Source organism: Myzus persicae, unplaced genomic scaffold, assembly GCF_001856785.1.
Source record: "Myzus persicae strain clone G006 unplaced genomic scaffold, MPER_G0061.0, whole genome shotgun sequence".
Lineage (NCBI taxonomy): Eukaryota > Metazoa > Arthropoda > Insecta > Hemiptera > Aphididae > Myzus > Myzus persicae.
In genome coordinates, this window is record NW_019100593.1 from 100093 (window position 1) to 108092 (window position 8000).

Consider the following 8000-nt stretch of genomic DNA (forward strand, 5'->3'; position numbering starts at 1 on the left):
TAAATAATGTATGTGTAACTTTAAAGTTAATTTTTCATAATAAATTATAACACAGTATATGAAGTACACATAAATTCATCTATTATTACTTGATATATTTCAATGCAGTTTGCGAACCACTATAATATAATTCTATACTGAATGTAATAAGTAATAAATAAAATAATAACAAAAATATGTGAGTTCCGTAAAGTTATAAAGCGTATTATAAAATGTTTATAACAATCAATACGATAAATATTGCTACTTGGCTACTATTGTCCACGACCACACTGGTCTTATAACCATAACATCTATAGAAAACGCATTATAGTATCATAATTTCAATAAAAATTTAATAAAATTTTTAGTCAAAAATATAAGTCTACAGTAAATCATTTTTGAGTCTATCAAAAACAAAATTGATTTTGAAAACAAGTTCTGAGTATAAAATCATGTTTCAAAAAATATTATAAAAAATACAGTAACGTTTTTTCGATTACCTCCATGGCTATATGAAGTATCTCCAGATACGAAAAGAATAAAAAAAAATAACAAATCGACATCTCTGTAAAGTAAATACATTCATTGCTCCACTCAAAATTTAAATCTATGACTATGAATGACTAGACCCCACAAACTTCCAATGGGGTATTATAGGACCCAAAATTATGTAGAATCTTGAAGTATTTCATACATCTTTATCGTTCATCATCAGTCATCACTCTCCACGTTAATTTTACCGAGCATTTTACACCATATCATTTATAAAAAACTCATGTTTTTTTGTCGAAATATTAGAATTTTCAACTGAGTATAAAAATTCACAATAAAACAATTCATTAGGTTTCTATCATAAATTTTCTTTTTTTTTTCATTGGACCTAAACACATTTATGGGTAGTTAGAAATAATATTTCAAAATATACTCTGTCTAAATAGGACAGGTATTTGAGTACTTAAAAAGTATTTGAATACTTTTACTCGAGTACTTTACAAGACTTCCTATAGTAATTAATACGGCCAATATATCCTATATGTTTGAAAATATTGACACTATAGTAACGTGTTTTAATAATACCAATAATTATCGTTTTCAGATAATTAATTCTCAAATCGTTCATATATAACCGATCCTGTTATCTGTGTCCAGTTAACGTGAGTTACTCGATATTTTATCGGTTTCTTCTAACTGTAAGAGCACTAAATGAGCTGGCATTATGCTTTCAAGATATACAGAAGTGATGTTCAAAGTCATGTTGGCACTATTATTGCTGAAACAGTAGATAGTCGGTCATCCTATCTCGTTAAATGGTAATTAGTTCTAAAACTAAATTGTTTTGACAATAATCTAACGATTTTAACGAAGATATATTTTCTTACTTAATTTGGTGTATAACAAAAAAGGTATCATACAATATTTACGCTGTATAAACGTTCGGTTATTGTTTTAGGAGAAGAATGTCAGTGTCCGATGGAACACAGTTCAGACGGAATTCACAAAAACACAAAACGTGGTGAAGGAAAATTTCGGGACCCGCTCGAGATCTTAGGTTAGTTACAAATACATACCTATTTATGATTTTTTACTTTAATTTCATCATGCGATAGTAATATTGCTTAAAATATAAACTGAAATACATAGATACCCGGCAGTAGTCAGTTTTAGGAGGGTATAGAGGTGGTTAGGTTATAGAAACAATATTAACCTGCAAAACTGTTGATATGATTAGGAGAGTGTTCTTTTTTTGGTCAGACTACATAGCTTGACTGGACCCTTTAATTTGATTTGACGGCGTTATCTGACTCCAGGCTTGGTTGAATTTGAAAGGGCTGGTATGAACAGTCATAGCAAATATTCGCTGAGCCAATTGGAATAAAACGTTGAGCCTGCCTATGATTCTGAGTTCTGAATTAGTCTCGTAATAATAATATAATCAACACATATTTACATTTCGATAGGTGTAAAGTTCCCGGAATTGAGAACCAAACATTTGTGTAAGGCTGATGTGTATATGTATGCTGATAAGATTACAAATGTGAACTTCCCACCCGATGCCATCAGGCTTTGCGCATGCGTTTGTGAAGGATACCAAGACACTATGGTTATAGACGTCGGAGTAAAAGTGAAAGTGATTAACGCCAATTGCGATTACACTGGTGCAACGATCATCGAAGAACATTCGGCGAACTCTACACACCCGGCCAAGTGTCCGGACCTGAGCACCGCATGCGTGTGTACCTACAACGTCCGTTGCAACCAACGTACGAGGCCAATCACGTACACATTGACTCCAAACGAAAAAGGGTACCTCAAGGTAGAGGTAGCCGATTGTGGGAATTCAAATGTCACGTGAATTCTCCCACCACAAGTTACTGCAAGTTACACAAGTTACCACATGTGACTGCAGAAACGTGTAGCTCACAAAACTTCAGTGCGTGGATCTCATCACGCGTACTCCATGTCGATGGGAAATCAAGTAACATATTATATCGGTTTCTCCTACAAACGGCTATAAGTTATCTCTACTTTAAGTTATCCTTGTCTTTTTGGTGAAATTTGAACGTTGGTTGCAACAGACGTTGTAGGTACTCAAGCACGCCGTATTCAGGTCCGACTACGGTTTTCCTAAGATACATTGATCTTCGTTTCGATCAAGTCTCAGTTTTTAACGGATTGGTGGATTGATTCCACCAAAGGACTGATTAACTGATGTTTTGTTGTGCATATTGTTATTTTTGTAGTTGAAAAAATAAACATCTTTATTTTTATGGATATTTAGTACTAATAGAATTATTAGTGAACGACTGTTTCATTACCTATTATGAAGATTAAAGGTTAACTATTTTTTGAATTTGAATTTTATTGGAGTGATAAATGAATTGATTTTACAGTGCAGTTGTTCAATGTCTGGTTTTGGAGCCGTAAAAGTTCTTTGATTTTAAACTTTGGGGGATTGTTTCTTTAAATTAGATCTAGGCGCATACTTTAAGAGACCAATTTTCAATCAGAACATATAATAAAATGAAGCTTAAAAGCAGAGTTTTAAATTTAAGCAACAGCGTTAGAAGCAGAGCACAACATTTGAAAAAAATATCTATAGCGAGCTACCTTTTATGGTGGGGGGGGGGGGGTTGTAGCAGCTGTAGCTTTAACGCTTTACAACAAACCAGTAACGTTCCAACTCCGGCATTAACTTAAAAGATCATGACAATGATTCAATGTATTCTATTATTTTAATGATAAAAGTCTGGATAAAAGTATAAAACTGTAGTACAAGTGCGCATGCTGTTTTGAAATGTAAGTACAAAACACACATTGATAAAAACAAAAACAAATTTTCATCATACCTAACTAACTATTCATTAAATCATAATATAATATTATGTACATTATATGAGTAGAAAATGTCCTCACTCGATGTGCCTCAAATAATTCTAGAAAATACATAAATCAGACTCTGGACGCCGGTCACGGTTTTTTGCACAACTGTCGGTCCAAGTGTGCCCAAATTCAAGGTCACATAATGACATGACCGTTTCGACACTTTCGAGGGTCGTGAGTAATATACTCTTGGAAAAATGAGCACAGCAACGGGACGTCATTTATATATAATATATTATTACTAGTGCGAAACAGTAACGATTTTTAAGGGGTTCAGTGTAATACACATATATCATTCAGTTCTATGTAGGTATATAGGCAGCCAACAGTTTCGACAAAACATTAAATGTGAGAAAAATGAAAAAAATTGACGTTTACGATTGGTTTCAGTGAGTTTTAAAATAAACGTTTACGGTAGGTATAAGTGGTACCTATTCAACAGTCGCGTACATCACGTCAACACGTAATTTTGTTGAAACACGTGCCTAACATTAATGTTCATAATACTTACCTAATATTATTGAAATTCGTGTATACATAACAATAACATACATAAACTTACAGCTCTGAAATGAATGGGAAAAAATCTAAAACGTTTAATTACAATATATTTTGTACGATATCGACAATTATTGATAACTCGATTTACATAAATAATACAACAAAGTTCAATATCGTTTTAATTTAAAAATCACTAATTATTAGTTTTATTTTTTCGAAATCAATATTTAAATCAGTAATTTATCTATATACAATTGCATGGATATTTCTACATCACACAAATATATTATGATGTTGATATCTGACTCTGATATCCAACACCTTAAGTTTTTATTTAAGTTAAACACTCGTTTAGGATAGAACTACGATAACGTTGAAATCGTGATGAATATAATATGGATTTGTTGTTTTGTTCTAAAAGTACTCTGCAACACAAGGTAAGCTGCATTTTGGGAATTTCTTATACTATTTATACTCGCCTATTTAGTTTATGAAAAACGTTAGCCTTAAAAGTGGCAACTATATAATATAGTTGTGTACAATAGGTACAACAATACGTAATTTTGTTGAAAAACTTGTCTACGTACTTGTCTACTTTGTCTCGTATATGCTATTGACGTGCATGATAATATTATTTATATTTGTGTATAGAACTATTCAACTGTGGACGTATAGAACAGCTTCATCGCATCTGAAATGACCACTTCAAAACTAAAACGTTTAAAAACAACGTTAGTATGATATCGACAATAATTATCGATATATGATTTAGCAAACGATCGACGTGGCAATTTTAATTTAAAAATCACGAATTAGAGTTTCGTTAGGAGTTTAATATTTAAATCAGTCATTGTGCAATGACTTTTTCTTTATCGCACGACATAATATGATGTTAATGCCCCACATTAAGGTTTCTTTAAGTTAACACATGTTCATAATTTTGATATTGAGATAGAACTACGACTTACGAGAACGTCGAGGACTGATGTTAACCCTATTGTAGAACCTAAATGTGTTAACATTCAGAATATTGTGGTTTATGATCCATCGTCAAATACGCAAGTACTAATTGTATTGGTTAATATTCACTATTTAGTGTGCAAAGATTGAAAATCCGAAAACTCGAGATTGAACGTTAGTGCCACGACTTTAACTTTGTCATTGATTATTTATGATGCCGTATAATAATACACAACAGGTGTCAGTCATACTGTCAAATTTACTCTTACAACTGTTATAAATTCAAACAATAAATTATGCGTTCGATTGTGCGAATAATAATGATTGATAACGAGAAAGCGTCAAGCTGAAGTGAAAAAACTGCGGAGAAATTACAGAAAGTGGATGCTATTGAGGTTTATTGCAAAGTAAACAGGGCGGTAAAAATGCTTAAGAAAACAGCCAGTTCCGGTCCGCCTCGACGCCGCGTCTCGCAAATCCGTTTGTTTGAAAAAATGTAGCTATTATTAGACCAATATAAGTAAAAAATTTCAAATTAAATGTGATATATATTAGTCAACTTAGTCATGCACTATCGAATTTAATCTCATGATCTAATGCTTACAATTCAACCAAAGGCGTTGCTCAAAACTTGAAAGAAATGTAAAGTGAACCTATTGTGTGCGTATAATGTCTTATCAAATCTGAAAAATTGGTTCAATAATATTGTTCAGATAGTTGATTCAACCCATATTTATTGAGGAATCAAAATATAATGGCCATGTGCTTATAATTTTGGTTTTTTGAGTTGTTGATAGTATATCTCATCAAAAACTGCTAAAATGTATAAAATCGTTTGGTATTATTGGATCAGCATATTCAATTTTTAAATCATATTTAGAAGGTAGAACTCAACAGGTCAAAGTAAATGATAAACTAAGTGACATAGGTATAATTCATAAAGGAGTCCCCCAAGGCACGGTGTTATCTCCAATACTATATATTATGTATGTGTCAGCATTAGACGGACTCTCATTAAACGGAAGAATCTATTCGTATGCTGATGACACTGCAATTATAGTATCTAGTTCTAATTGGGAATCAACGTGGCAAAAAAGTGAATCTGACATTGCAGTACTCGATAAATGGTTTTCTAATAATGATCTTAAAATAAACTTTGATAAATCAAAATGTATTGCATTTACTAATAATACTAGAACTGAACCAAATAAAAAAGAATTGAACATACATAAAATTAATTGCAACACTATATCATGTTCCTGCCCAAAATTAACTAGACACACTTCCGTTAAATACCTTGGATTATTAATTGACAAAAATTTAAAATGGAATATGCACATAGATAATCTAATAAATAAAATAAGACAACTAACTTACTTTTTCCTAACAGCTAAAAAAATACTAAATATAAACTATCTAAGAATAACATACTTTGCAATGATTCAATCTTTAATACAATACGGTATAGTCGCTTGGGGAGGTTGCAACACTACATTAATACATAAATTATCAATAGCACAAAAAAATATAATAAAAATTATCCTAAGTAAACCAAAATCTTTCCCTTCAAAAGAATTATTCAAACTATTACGAGTACTAGAAATTGAAAATCTATATAAAAAGCAAGCGATATGTTTTATTTATAAAACAAAAGCATTTAAAATTAAAAACAATCATCATAAGCTTAGAAAACAATATCTTGAAATTCCATTTACGAACACCAAAAAAGCTTCGAATACATTCATGCAAGTTGGTCTGAGGGCATTAGATGTCATCCCGGATGAATTGAGAAAGTGTTTAAATAATCCAAATTTTAAATACAAACTAAAAAATTGGTTTTATTATAATCTGTAAAAGTTTTATAATTCAAATCTATTAATTATCTATTATATTTTATGAGAAATATTATGCCTAAAAACCTATTTATCTACACAACTTAGTTTGCAATTTTTTATATTCAATGTTTAAAAATTTTATTTTTTTATTTTTTATTTTTTTTGAATCGTGTTTGCTATCAATTATAATGTACTCATAAGTTAGATTGTATTTCTTATATATCATAACAAACTGTGAATTTTTTTTTTTTTTAGTTATTTTTTATTACCTATTATTATATTATTTATTTATTTTTTTTCCATTATTCTAAATTTAATATTGTATTTATAATTTCATCTAGATTAGTATTCTTGCTCTACGATAAGAGGTATTACCTCAGTGTAGAGCAAAGCTAGTTAATCCATTTGTAACCATACACTTGTACACATTTGTCTTCTACTAGCAATAAAATTATTATTATTATTATTATTATTATTAATAATTATATTCTATTTGATGGGTTTGAATCTAGAGTGGTGATAGACACCTATTTAATACGACGCATTTAAAGTTTGTACCGGTGTACCGAAAAAAGTAAAGAGACACTTAATTGTCCCGTTTTTTAAAATATATCCCATTTTCACACACCTAGAAAAAATATGAAGTTAAGAAAATTGTAGCTGCAATATCATATGACAAAGATGCATCACACTTCTGAATATAAGTATAATTATCTAAATATTAAAAATTAAAAGTTGGAGTAAGGTACAGGACTCTTCTTTATTTCCGGTTTTTACTGAGTAAATAAGGTCTATTTATTTTTTTAATTTAACTTAATGTTTTATTAATTAATAGACGATAATAATTAATTTTTGTAAGCTTATGTTTATTAAAAAATTATATAAGCTATGCACATAATCTTATCATTATATTATGCACCAATTATCATGTGCCCATCTCTGAACAGTGTAACATGAACAGTCTATGACGTACTTATATAATTCTGTATAGTATTATCGGCATGGATATTAAACACTATATCGCGTTCAATTTAAATCATTTATAAACGCTTCTCTTGAAACGAATTTTAACAATACCAAATTGGTATAATATCGCATCTTGCAGAGCCTTATCAAACTATAAGCCACGGAAGGAGCTAAAAATGCATTTGACATCTTAGAAAAAAATATTTCGCTTTACTCAAATACCTATTATTATATATTTCAATTCATATTCTGACTGAAGACCCCTATTAATTCCTAAAAAAAAACAGTGGAATAAATGATAATTTATCAATCAGTTACAATAAAATAAGAAATTGATTAAATTGCTCTTTTAATCCTCCTACATGGTAACTATAT

General features: G+C 30.3%; 1 pseudogene; it reads left to right on the forward strand.

Annotated features, from left to right (window-relative positions):
- Window positions 1–1130: 1130 nt before the first annotated feature.
- LOC111035706 lies at window positions 1131–2391 on the forward strand (annotated as a pseudogene).
- The last annotated feature ends 5609 nt before the right edge of the window (window positions 2392–8000 follow it).